Consider the following 13,581-nt stretch of genomic DNA (forward strand, 5'->3'; position numbering starts at 1 on the left):
TTCCACATGTTACTCACCAGTTCCACCGAGCTCCTTTGTACATTAGACGACGTGTGGCGGCAATTTTCTCATGCGTTTTCTCAATTTTTCAGATTTCATCAGTTTCATGTGTTCAAACCATTTGCTTCAGATTTTGGTAACTTTTCCCACATAACTTGGATTGACTTGGTTTCTTCACCAAAGTCTAGATTTTTTATTCACCTACATTGACATATTTTTCTTTTATTTTTTTTTTTATTGAATATAGAATGAATTAAATTCATTCAAAGATACTAGAAAATGTGAAACTCACGATTTTCTATTCTTGACCAGTTCACCTAAACTCCGATCAAGCTCCAATTTTTGTTCAAGATTACTTCAAGGAACCTGTGTGAATCTTCTTTTAATTATACACCTCAAAACTTCAATCCATCATTCAAGAAACTCCTTAAATCTAGGAAAAATCAAAACCAAAAGGTCATAGTCTTACCTTTTCCATTCTCGGATTTTCTAGTCGGAATGGGCAAATCCACCCCCCAAACTCTTCTTCTAGCACCAAGAGGAGTCTTGATTCGAAGTTTCTTGCCTTCGATTCGATCTCCAACGGCGGATTTGAGGCAGCCGATTTCTCTGTTCTTCTTTTCTTTCAAAATCCTAACTTCTTATCCCTTCTTCTTTTCTTCCCTTTTCTTTCCCTTTCTTGTGATGACTCAACTATCAAGACTCCTCAAGTAGGAGTAGGGGCAAAATGACCGTGTCCCTATGTTGATCTTATCCGTTTTTTTTAATCTTAATGGTTGGTTACTCGAAACACATAGCATGTAACCCTAACCTTGATAACCATTTTCTTAAATCACCTCGTAGAGTGACCATTAGTGGATGATTACTGAAAACACACCGTGTATAACCCTAACCACAACCTCCTTAATCATCAAAGGTAACCTGCATGCATTATGTCCCAAACTGTTTATTTTCATGAGCAACCATACATTATGCCACACAACTCATATCAGATATATTTTCAATCATCAAACATAATTATGCATGCAATAGGTCTTAAAACATTTATTTTTATAGTCAACATCCATCCTATCACACAACACTCAACCATACAATACCAAACATATTCAACCCTGGTAGAAAAAGGGCTAAGTTTCAATACGAAGACCTCTTACTTGGAGAGCTTCTTTTCTAATCGGCCCTATAGATATTGGTCCAACTTCGACTTAGATCGAGCCTACATTTAAACACCCAAGTTTAACCAACCTAACTTGACATGATACAACGACTCCTACAAATCATGGGGTTTTATTGCTTACCTTCTTCATACGTAGAGGTTGGGTCAAATTCGAACTATTCAGAAAAGAAACCACATTGTAACTTCATTGGTTGGCGCATTGTACCTTGGTTATGTTTACTCCTTCAAATAGTGGTTTTGGCAATGATGACAGTGTTCAATTCGTGATGGCGACGACAATTTGATGCACGATGGCGACTGACCGTGGTGGCGTTGGACGGCGTGGGTGATGGTGACGCAGAACACCGCAAGTGATGGACGGCAACGACGATTTAAAGAAGATGATGATAAAGAGGAAGAACAAGGCCGCGACTAGGGTTTTTGAGTTGCTGTCTTGTCTCAGGCTTCGTGCTCTATTACATGGGTGGTTGACTTTTATGGCTTTTACTTGCTGAACCCTAGGGTTCATTTTTTAATGTATTGGGCTTGGGCCTAGGGTTCAACTTTTAATTTATTGGGCTTGGGCTAGGGTTTATGCTTCTAAATCTAGGGTTTATTTTAATGTATTGAACCTTGAGCTCAGAATTTGGGTTCTACGCATCCAACCATGTCTGAAATTGGAAAGAGTTTAAGGTCAAGTCATGGTTTTAAAGGATATATCCCATCATTAAATGTGTGTATTGCATTACTAATCCCAACAATGGGGTAACTTAGTTAGTATTTCTTAAAATATTCAAGCCACATGCTACCCTTATTTTTCACGTAAAGGTAAAGCGTTCCTGCATAGGTGACAATGAATTCTAAAATTACCATGGAAGAAATCATGATAGATAAGTAGTATGCATTGATTTTCATTTAGTAGTTGAGAGGATGATTATTTCATTTTTCACGTTCAAAGACTATGTTGGTTTTATTTTCTTATTTTAAATTAAACGTGTAAGTTCATGGCTTCATTTGCAAATATTTTATTTCAAACTTCCACATACGTTATTTATGGTATTCATGTGATGATGCCTCTAATTTAAGCAAGAATATTAGATTGTTACATTGCTTGAGTGTAATATGTGATGAAAGAATGAGGGTTGTCCTGCATGATATATTACGCCACGAAGAAAAATATGTGGACGTCGTGCATATTTGTATGTTCACGTGCACCGGGATACTTCCCCTTTATGATGAAGTATGGATGCGTACACTATGAGACGAAAATGATTATCCAAAGGAGCTAGTCCGACTAGTAGGCTCAGAGGGTGCACAAGCCCACCTAGTGGGCCCATGCTCGCACATGTAGATTGTGGGCAGAGAAGTACCACATATCCAATTTTTCCTGACTAGAAAGTCGGCCAAGAGAATAGATTTAAAATTATAGTTCTCATCTATGCATGTGTTTGCATTCACCAACCCCAATATTGGGTCACTTAAGGAGTATTTCTTAAAATACTCAAGCCTTGTGTTATTCTTAAATTTCAGGTAAAGGCAAGGTACCCATGTATGGTTGACGACGACATCGCGTTGAAGATCACAGAATCTTTGTTAGTGTAGTTGCATTTTCACTTCTTAGATATTATATTAGATTAGACCATTGTTTCAATCTTTTCTTTGGTTTTATTTATATTTCACATTGAATATTTTTTATTGTTTTATTTCAAGGCTCTTCATGTAAATGTATAAGTCCATGACATCATTTTATTAATTATTTTAAATTATGTATAGGCATAAAATGGTCAGTCATGCATATGGTATAACAACAATTAAAAAGAAAAAAAAAACCAACTTACCTCAATCTCTCCGGGCCAACCTCTCACACACTTCCCCTAGATACTAAACCAACTCTCCTTGCTCTCTCCCACTCTTCCATGTGTCATTGCATTGTCCTAACACCACCAGATCTCCCATAGTCAAAAATGGAAATGTTTCTCTTGCAATCACAACGGGAATAAATTATGTCCGGTGGATACAAGCTTAAGGGCAAGTCGAGCCAATCTTAAAAATAGAATAGAACGTCGGTCAAGGCAAACCAAGTAAATGACCTTATTATCGACATGGTTATATTTAATACTGACACGTGCCCCGTGATTATGTACATGTCATTTATTTGATATGTATGAATTTTTTTTGTATCAATATGACTATGATATGACATGCATATGAATGATATGATAACTCTTACGTTATGATATGTGTGAGATAGGATACGAGAAGGATGCGTTGAACGTAATGTAATAATATGACTATGATATGATTAATATAACGATATAGTTTAGTTATGTATAGAAAACGACATGGTTATGATAAATTGAAAAAAAAAACGATATGTATAGGTTATGTCTAGAAAATGATATATTGATAAAACGATAAGGTTAGGGTACGTTTGGAAAATAATATGACTAAGGTATGTCCATGAAATGATACGACTATGAGATGTATAAGGACGATAAGGCTATGACAAGATTAAACAAACGATATGGCAGGGATATGCATATGAAAACGATATGAGTATGAGATGTTGTGATACGATATGAAAACAATATGATATATGTTATAGTACGATATATGTGATAAATTGATATGTTTATGTTATGAAATATTGGGATACGATATGTTATGGTATGATATGTATACGATGAAAATTGTTATGTCTGGAAATATGGAAATGTTATAATATGACATATTTATGCAACTGAGTTACGAAATAAACATCTTGGAAAGCTGCAAGCAAACATCAAAATGGCAAAAAGAAAGGACAAGAAACAATGTCAAGGCAATAAAATTGAGAAGTAGGAAAGAAATACCCTATCGAGGAGGTGAAATTAAAGAACACATTAACAATCACTCCGCTATAATAGAAAGGAGGAAAATGCTAGACGAAAGAAGCTGGCTCGAACACAAAAATGGAGAGTGTAGGTGAATGAAATGGTAACGTACACAAAAATTAGGGAAACTTACATACCTACCCAGCTCGAACATTACAATGTACGTGAATGAAAGAGTAACGTACACAAAAATTAAAAAATAAAATATGCTTCAACTACATGATACTACAATCTTGAACACTTATAAATTTTTGTATTTTTTCTAATTAATTAATGTTGTTGATAATTATATAAGGTGAACCATTTATCTTGATCAATAGAATTAATACTTTATTTTCACAGTTTTTAGTATTTTTTTTATAGCATCTATTATAATTACACAAAAATAATATAAAAAGTTTCAAATTTGTAACAACGTCAACCATCAAGATCTTAAAAAAAAAAATACATTATAAAAAATACATTATACCGTTTGTTTAGCTATAATTTTTACATGTACAAACAAATTAGAGAGAAAGCTCAAACATATACAAACAAACCTACCCAGCTCGAACATTACAATGTACGTGAATGAAAGAGTAACGTACACAAAAATTAAAAAATAAAATATGCTTCAACTACATGATACTACAATCTTTGAACACTTATAAATTTTTGTATTTTTTCTAATTAATTAATGTTGTTGATAATTATATAAGGTGAACCATTTATCTTGATCCATAGAATTAATACTTTATTTTCACCGTTTTTAGTATTTTTTTTATAGCATCTATTATAATTACACAAAAATAATATAAAAAGTTTCAAATTTGTAACAACGTCAACCATCAAGATCTTAAAAAAAAAAATACATTATAAAAAATACATTATACCGTTTGTTTAGCTATAATTTTTACATGTACAAACAAATTAGAGAGAAAGCTCAAACATAAACAAACAAACCGGCCATCCTTGCCCACATGAATGGTAGCTAACACAATAACAAACATAAACCACAAATCCCCTGATCAAATCACTAAGCCAATCATTATAAATTCAAAAGATCCATTCACAAACTGCTATTAACTTCTCCTGCTGTAGTCTTGGATTCCATGACGGAGTGATAAGAAACATGTAATCCAATAAAGATAAAGTAAATCAACAAAATCTCAGTCCAGATTCCAAACCTTTCAAATGAAGCTTTGTGGATGGAGCCAAGAAGGAAAAGGTTGATGGCAATCGATAGTGAAGGCAGCCACGGGACGAGCAGCACGCCCCACACGCGAGGCTTTTTGGCCTGTGGGACACCGAGCCATAGGGCTAGAGTTGAGAGAAACCATATGGAATTGGATACCACCTAGCCGATCCAGCCGTTACTTGAGCCCTAGTATACGGTGGTTGCTATTGAAGATCCCAGGAGTAGAACCAGGCAAATTATGAGCTTGTTTCGGTTGGATGGTGTTGTTTCACCGCTGACGTAGTAGCGTCGAACAATCAGGCCAATGGCTACGAGCATGAAGATGAAGAGGGTGGAGATAGAGAGGAGGTTCGAGAGGATTCCCAAGCTTGTAAAGAAGGCGATTATTGCTGTTGTAGCGAGCATTGTGGCTGTTGCATTCACTGGAGTTTCAGTCCTTTCATACACTTTGGCAAACCATGGTGAGATCATGTGGGTTCTAGCAATGTGCGTGAGATAGCGTGCCTGTCCAACAGAATTAACCAACAACACGGTGGTCATGCCTTTAATAGCACCAGCAGCCACAATGTACTTAGCCCAACCCCATCCAACAGCCTCAAAAGCCACTGAAAATGGCGCGTCCTCATCAATTTGTTGGTACGGCTGCATCAAGCACAAAGTAACTGCAAGAATGCAATAGGCTAATGTGGTGATCACCATTGACCCAACAAGACCAATAGGTATATCTTTAGCAGGGTTCTTAGTTTCCTTAGCCATTGTCGAAACGACGTCGAATCCAACGTATACAAAGAACAAAATGGAAGAGGCTACGAAGATGCCACGAGGGCCATAGGGGGAAAAGGGAGTGAAGTTTTTTGGGTTGGCCTTGGTGAGGCCGGCAATGACAATGAAGAGGATGATGGCAACGTGGAAAATGGAAGCAATGTAGTTTAAGCGGGAGGACCTTTGGTGCTGGCTACAGCCAAGGTGTAAATGACGATGATCACAATGATGGCGATGGGGTCGAGCTGGTTGTAGGAGTCAAGGAAAGACGAGACGTGGATGCGAAAATCGTTCGGATGTTGATTGCACAAAGTATAAGTCGACGACATTTTTTTTTTATATTTCACATTGAAGATTTTTTGGTTGTTTTTGTTTTAACACTCTTAATGCAAATGTATAAGTCCATGACATTATGTTATTAATTATGTTAAAGAGTGTTTCCACGTAAAATAGTCCCTTCATGCCTATGGTGTAAAACCCGTGAAAAAAATAATTAAAAAAATCAACTAATCCCATCTCTCCTCCTCACACGCCCATTGTCCTAACACCACCAGGATCTCCCATCATTAAAAAAAAATGGAAATCTTTCTCTTACCATTACAACTTTGAATCAATTCCGTCCATTCTGTCCCATCGCAATTCAAGCAAATCTTAAAAATAGAATAGAATGTCGGCTAAAGTCAACTAAATAAATGATGTTATTATCAACATCGTTATATTTGATGTTGACACGTGCCCCGTGGTTATGCACATGTCATATATATGATATGTATGAATTGTTTATGAACCGATATGACTATGATATGATATGTATATATTATAATATGTGAATGGTATGATAACTCTTACGTTATGATATGTTTGAGTAGGATACGAGAATGATGCGATGAACGTAATGTAATGACATGACTAAGATATTATTAATATAACGATACGATTAGGTTATGTATAGAAAATGATATGGTTATGAAAGATTTAAAAAATGATGGGTATCGGTTATGTATAGAAAATGATATGATTATGATAAATTGATAAAACTATATGGTTAGGGTACGTTTGGAAAACAATATGCTAAGGTATGTCCATGAAATGATACGACTATGAGATGTACAAGGACAATAAGGTTATGACAAGATTAAGAATACGATATGACTAGGATATGCATATGGAAACAATATGCCTATGAAATGTTTACGAAATGATACGATTATAATATGACATGTTAATGACGAATATATATATATATATATGTGTGTGTGTGTGTATTGTAATACGATATGAAAATGATATGATATATGTTCTGGTACGATATATGTGATAAATTGATATGTTTATATTATGATTTATTGTAATACGATATGTTATGGTATGATATGTATACGATAAAAATTGTTATGTTTGGAATTATGGAAACGTTATGATATGACATATGTATAGAAAATGATTGATATGATGTGATTGACATGCAAAACGACGAACTAGCATGAAATACAATCCTATGTCGCATTTATGAAATAGAACCAATGACCGTGAAATTTTTATTTTTTATATATATTTTTTTATCTGATCCGTTACATTATGTCGCATTTATGATAAGGGCCCATTTATGGTAAATTCCGCATTTAAAGTATAGTAATGACCTTAGATTAATTAGGTAAAATTTAGGATATAAATGGTATCAGAGCCAGACACCGGACAATGTGTCAGCCTTCTCGCTGTTCCTCGAAGAGGGGTAGACACGAGGCGGTGTGCCAGTAAGGACGCTGGGCCCCAAATGGGAGTGGATTTGGGGGCAGTCCCACATCGATTCGAGGAAGGAAAGAGTGCTAGCGAGGACGCTGGGCCTCGAAGGGGGGTTGATTGTGATGTCCCACATTGGTTGGGAAGGAAAACAAACCACCATTTATAAGGTGTGGAAACCTTCCCCTAGTAGACGCGTTTTAAAGCCTTAAGGGGAAGCCCGAAAGGGAAAGTCCAAAGAGGACAATATCTGCTAGCAGTGGATCTGTAACGTTACAATGTTAGTATAGGTTGAATTTCATTAACATTATTAGTATAGGTTAGTATAGAGTATTTAATTCAACATTGTTTTTCATTTATTTTCCTTGTATTTGTTTACCCACGAAGAAATAAAGGATGTATGAATTAATATCAAAATCATAAAGTGTCCATTAAAGCAATTCCACATTAAAGGTAAGGTTAGGAGCAGAGTAATGACCTTATAGATTAAATAATTAAAATTTAGGGTTGTTGCCTATGGTCTCTCAACTCTTCTCTTTCCATTAATATTATGGGAGATTCATCCTAATTTTAAATAATATATTAATAAAATAATTATTTAGAGGAAGAGGATTAGAAGTGACAAAATTAAGTTCGGGTTGGATGTTCTAAATGTTAAAATCCAAAAAAGGTCATTGCAGCAAAATTTCAAGTACTGTATGCAGAGGATACATATCAACCTAAACAATTTACTTAGTTCATACCCAACAATCTCATTGTCATATCCTCACCTTTTATAGCTTAATCAAAATAGTTGGGATTTATGTACTAGCATTTATTGTTGCTCTAGGTCATTTGGATATGACTCACGATCGAAATATGTTGAAACAAATAAAATAAGCAAAATGGACTACTTGAGAATAGAGATTTCTTGAAACAAAGAACCCTTAATCACTTAGCTTTTCAATTCTATTTGTTGACGTGAAAAAGAACCTACATTTCATGAGTATGAGTATTTACATGGAAAACACTAACAAATTTCATAAACTTTCTCAATAAGTCAGCCCATACTATCAATTCTACTAATCAAAAGACTAACAATTTAATGAACTTATTCCGGTGACTACTAAATAATTATCCTAAAATTGCTAGGTTAATAACTTCTTTTACTAAGTTAAGTTCTAATCTTTTAATCGAGTTTGACATTCCTATCATTTGGACTTTAAACAATGTTAAAAGATAAGAGTAAGCATCCATACATACAATACAAAGAGCCTAAACTAAGAATTAAGAAAAAAGAACTTAAGGGTTTAAGTTCAATGTGTAAAAGGAAAAGGTTTAAAACAAAAGTGAAATGAACATGAACAACGCAACGTTAAAATGACATCTCATAAGAAAAGAGTGGACGAACAGTCCATAGAGAATGGATTGCAGATGACATGGTTCAAATTGTAGTGTGGATGAGCAACATCCATCACCACGAACTGCATATCCTCTGATGGTTTTCAAGGGTGCTTTCTTTGGTTGATGAACCAGTTATTGATCTGTTTCAAGTCTAGCCTCGTCGACTCTGCCAGCGCCACTTTCAGCGACTCCAAGTACAAGCACATTCGTTACTAGACTATCAACTATGCCACACTGGCCAGAGTCAAAATGTTAATGGGGTACCGATGGATATGGCCATTCGTTTCTATTTGATTACCGACTATCTACACATATTTTCAAAATTTTAAGTTTGGACAATCACATAAATAAACTTAGAAAACCTGTTTTTGCTATTGTTTTACGATTTTTACTTGAAATTTAAAATTTTGTTACAAAAATGAAAACCATTTTAAGAAATTGAAAGAAGAATCAAACAAAATCAACCAACACATCTACCCATGAGAAGAAGATGATTCAAACTATGTTCATGGGGGAGAAAATGTAAGGTCTTCTAGTATGATTTGATATTACAACTAATACCCTCGCCCTAGTCGTAATTTGTTTCTTCTTCTTTTTTGGAGGTCTTAGAGTGTGATTTTCAAACTGGGGCAGAAGGGAAAGATGTTCGTGAAGGAGCTTAGAAAAAAATGTTAATCAAATTGAAAATTCGAGTCAAAGTCAACTAAAAAAAAAGGTACAGTTGCCCCCACAACCACTTTGAGGGGGGATTGAACATACGTGCAATGCAATGAAATGAAAAGAAGAAGGGGGGAAGGAGAAAGAACAGAAGAATTAGAAGAGAGGAAAATGTTCAATCCCGCACTTGGAGCACCGATTGCCCAAATATTTCTCTCCGAAATTACTCAGAGAACCACGGAGTTGCGGTCTGGCTTGTTTGATCGTTCGATTGTATCGAAAAACGAGCTAGAACACGAGTTAAATCTATGGTTCTTTTGTTTTGGGATTCCACCCTAGATCTAATGTTTTATTTATTTATTTGGTTCTTAATACTCAACTAAATTAACATATTTGCGGATTCTTGCAAATTTCGTGTTGCAACTTGACGAAAAATCATATTAGAAGTCGAAATCGAGAAGCGCTTACTTTGTAAGTAACTAGATTTTTCCAGAAATTTGAACTCTTTTAATAAGGACACGTGTCCGCCATGCAATGAAGAAATGCGCTCAATGCCAAATGCTGACACACGTCACTCGCTTGCTACCTAAACTATCATCCCAAAATTAACCTACATGCTCTTGAAGTGACCTGATGACTCGCTATCCAACTCGACATCTACTACCAACCCCTACACGCCACGTGTCACACCCACAAAAATCAAAGGGTAAGTTTATGTCTACCAGTGCTCTAGGGGCATCTCTACTTACGTGCACCATGCACGTGAAGGGTGTGCATGGGGGTGTGTGGGAAACCCTAATTTTTGGTGTTTGATTCCCGACTGTTAGTTTTTTGTCCCGGTTTCAGTGCTAATCGTATTTTACTATAAATTAGGTGCCTACAGAAGGAATAAATAATTTTTTTGACACCTCTACGTCTAGAAATTGAGCTCGAAAAAGTACACGACAAAACAGTAAGTAACCACACGGAATTAGAAAGTAATACTTGTAGAGTGCGCTTGGTGATGCATGCATGCTAGAGAATCTTCCTTCTAAGTTGCTAGATCCAAAATACCTTGTACTTAGGAAGTTAATTTACATGTGCTGGACCTACTACGGGATGGAATTGCAAATTTGGATTTCTATATGCTTATCTAAAATGTTATACTACTTATATTTAATCATGCTATGTTGGCAGACGGGATATTTGTGTCCTTGCGCTTTGGATGCTTGATGGATGTTATTGCCCCCTTGGGTTTGTGTGACTGCATGCATAGTTAAACGTAGATAAACTCTTCATAAACTCCTGCTAATTGATTGTGTGAACTTATTCTATGAATGATAAGCAGTAGCGTTTGAATTAAGTCTTGGGTGTATTTTCATAGTGACTGGGTTAGGTTTAGATAGGGGATCTTCAAAATGTTGCGTTCAATGGCAACATGAGGAACGATAGGAGTGTGAGACCCTTTAACCCTAGACAACTACAAACTCGGGAAGTCGTGTTTGAATGAATTTGGAAGCCAAAGCCCGTAACAAAACCACCCAACCAACCCTAATATTTTGAGAACCACCTCATAAAATTTACTATAGAATTTGGGTGCATCAATATTTTAGGTATCACCCGTCATTGAACAAGTTTTTACTTTCAACTCGAAAATGAAGTCAATTTTTTGGTAATTTTTATAAATCAAATTTTTTTTTAGTGAAGGCAAGTGTCTACTAGAAAAGTGATGACATTAGTTATGATGGTCGAGTCAATTCATTCCAGTCCGCTTCCACTCATTTTAGTCAAGTATGTTACTTTGTTTAGCTTTTCATTTTGACTTTGTAGAATTTTTTTTAATCTAAGATTTTGTTGTTTGATTTAAAATTAGTGTCATAGATCCCAACAAAATAATTTTACCATTTTTGTAAAGATTTTAAAATCCAACTATTTTTACTAGAACTTGTTTAAAAGTCTTGTCATAAAATTTTCAAGGATATGTGTAACAATAACACAGTATAGTTGTTACTCACCTTAAATATTTTCATGATTTGCAAACAAAGGATATGTACTCAATAGAACCGTGATAATGTCACCAAAGTGTTTATCATGCAAACATTTGTATCATGTATCATGACCAAAATTTTGAGGTTTTAAATTTTGAACTGTGACTAAAAAGTCACAACCAACATAAAAGTAAAATAAAATAAAAAGATGAAAAATAAAATAAAAAGATGAAAATTTGATAAACTTTAAATCGAAATAAAGTCGACAACACAAATATTATATGCAAAATTAAAGCAAGATTGTGTTGTTAAAAATATTACAAAGGGGAAATGAGTTTGGGATATAATTATAAATCAAAATACAAAAGACTAAAAAATGTAAAAATAGATTGACGCTTTAGAATGACACATTCTATGACTGTAGAGTTCTCAAATGCTTCTCAACCTTGACCAACAACATGTGAATTCTTGAAAAAGAAAGGAAAAGTAGTCCGTTTAAAAATATACTCAATAAACAACCTACTTATATCCGTCGCATCCTTAACCTAGTAAATATTCACAAACTTTTCTCTAGGCTTTAGGAAGTTTAAGCCTTTTCTCTGGTGCTATTTGAGCATTTTGGTACTTTAGCTGCTCTTGGATCCATTATGGATACAGAGGGGGTGGTTCACCAATTTCTGACATCGCAGATCATTTAGGAGGCAAATTTTATCTCTAGGGTGAACTACTTTCCTATTCTTAGACTTAGCTAGCTTGCTCTGCCTAAGTACCATGTAACTGATATTCTTGGTTGAGGTGTCACATTGTAAAACTCTCTCTAGTTAGGATAGCATGGTAAGTACCAGCGTGCTCTCATCATCCATGAGAGGTTATTTGGCGAACCCTACCCACAAGGCAATCTAGTCGCCCAAAGTTAGGGGAGTGATCCCTTATAATCCTATGTTCCCTTTCTAAACGGACCTATTGTGCAAGATAATCCAAATAAACTATAGTTCATACAACTCTAGTTGGCCTAGGTTTGGCTCGATTGTACTCGTACTAGAGTGAAAAAGGAAGTTGAAGCTATGTTGACACTATACCAACGGCTAACGACCTAGATGCTACATTTTCTTTCTTATTTGTACCATCATTCTGTTCTTTGACCATGGTAGCTTAATTTGCTTATGCAGTGAGTTTTATTGACCTTGGTTGAGGCACGACCTCATAAAATTATGATGAGACAATACGGTAATTTCTAGTCTGAACATGCTCAAAGGGAGCTTGGTTGGTTCATTCCTTAGGACCATAGAATCACCTATGTTTGGGGGATGCGATCTTTGTGCACTGGCAAGGTACAGGGCTATCTGACGTGGTCTCGCTTCCCTCCAAGGAATGGGTTAACAACATAGTGGCCATATTTAAGAGATCACTCACCATTCAACAAAGCAGAAGCTCAAACTACCCTAACTAACATATGCCTATCTCAATAGTACTAAAATCGAAGTGGAAAGGGTTTTGAGGGTCTGAATATAACGTAGCGTTAGCTTTTATGCTACTCCTAGCTTAGATAGCTACCTTGGTCATTCTTGGGTGTCGTGGAGATCTACTATGTTATCAAAGGCTTCTAATCCAATCTTTCAATAAACATAGGTCTAGATTTTTTATCACCGCTCAAGTCAACCCAATCTTAAAAATAGAATAGAATGTCAGGCCAAGGCCAACCAAGTGTACAATTTAAATCTCCTCAATTTTTTAACCTTATTTATCTAAACATATACCATACATGTAATAATTAATAAGGTCTATTATATATAAGAAGTGGTTGCATCGAAGTTAAAAATATTTTATATTTAGATGAGAGTTTGAATTGGACTAAACCTAACCTAT

The 13,581-nt window shown here is 35.3% G+C and overlaps 1 pseudogene; it reads right to left on the reverse strand.

Annotated features, from left to right (window-relative positions):
• Nucleotides 1–5,077: 5,077 nt before the first annotated feature.
• LOC111440387 lies at nt 5,078–6,297 on the reverse strand (annotated as a pseudogene).
• Between the last annotated feature and the right edge of the window lie 7,284 nt (nt 6,298–13,581).

This window comes from Cucurbita moschata, unplaced genomic scaffold (assembly GCF_002738365.1).
Source record: "Cucurbita moschata cultivar Rifu unplaced genomic scaffold, Cmos_1.0 Cmo_Scf00198, whole genome shotgun sequence".
Classification (NCBI taxonomy): domain Eukaryota; kingdom Viridiplantae; phylum Streptophyta; class Magnoliopsida; order Cucurbitales; family Cucurbitaceae; genus Cucurbita; species Cucurbita moschata.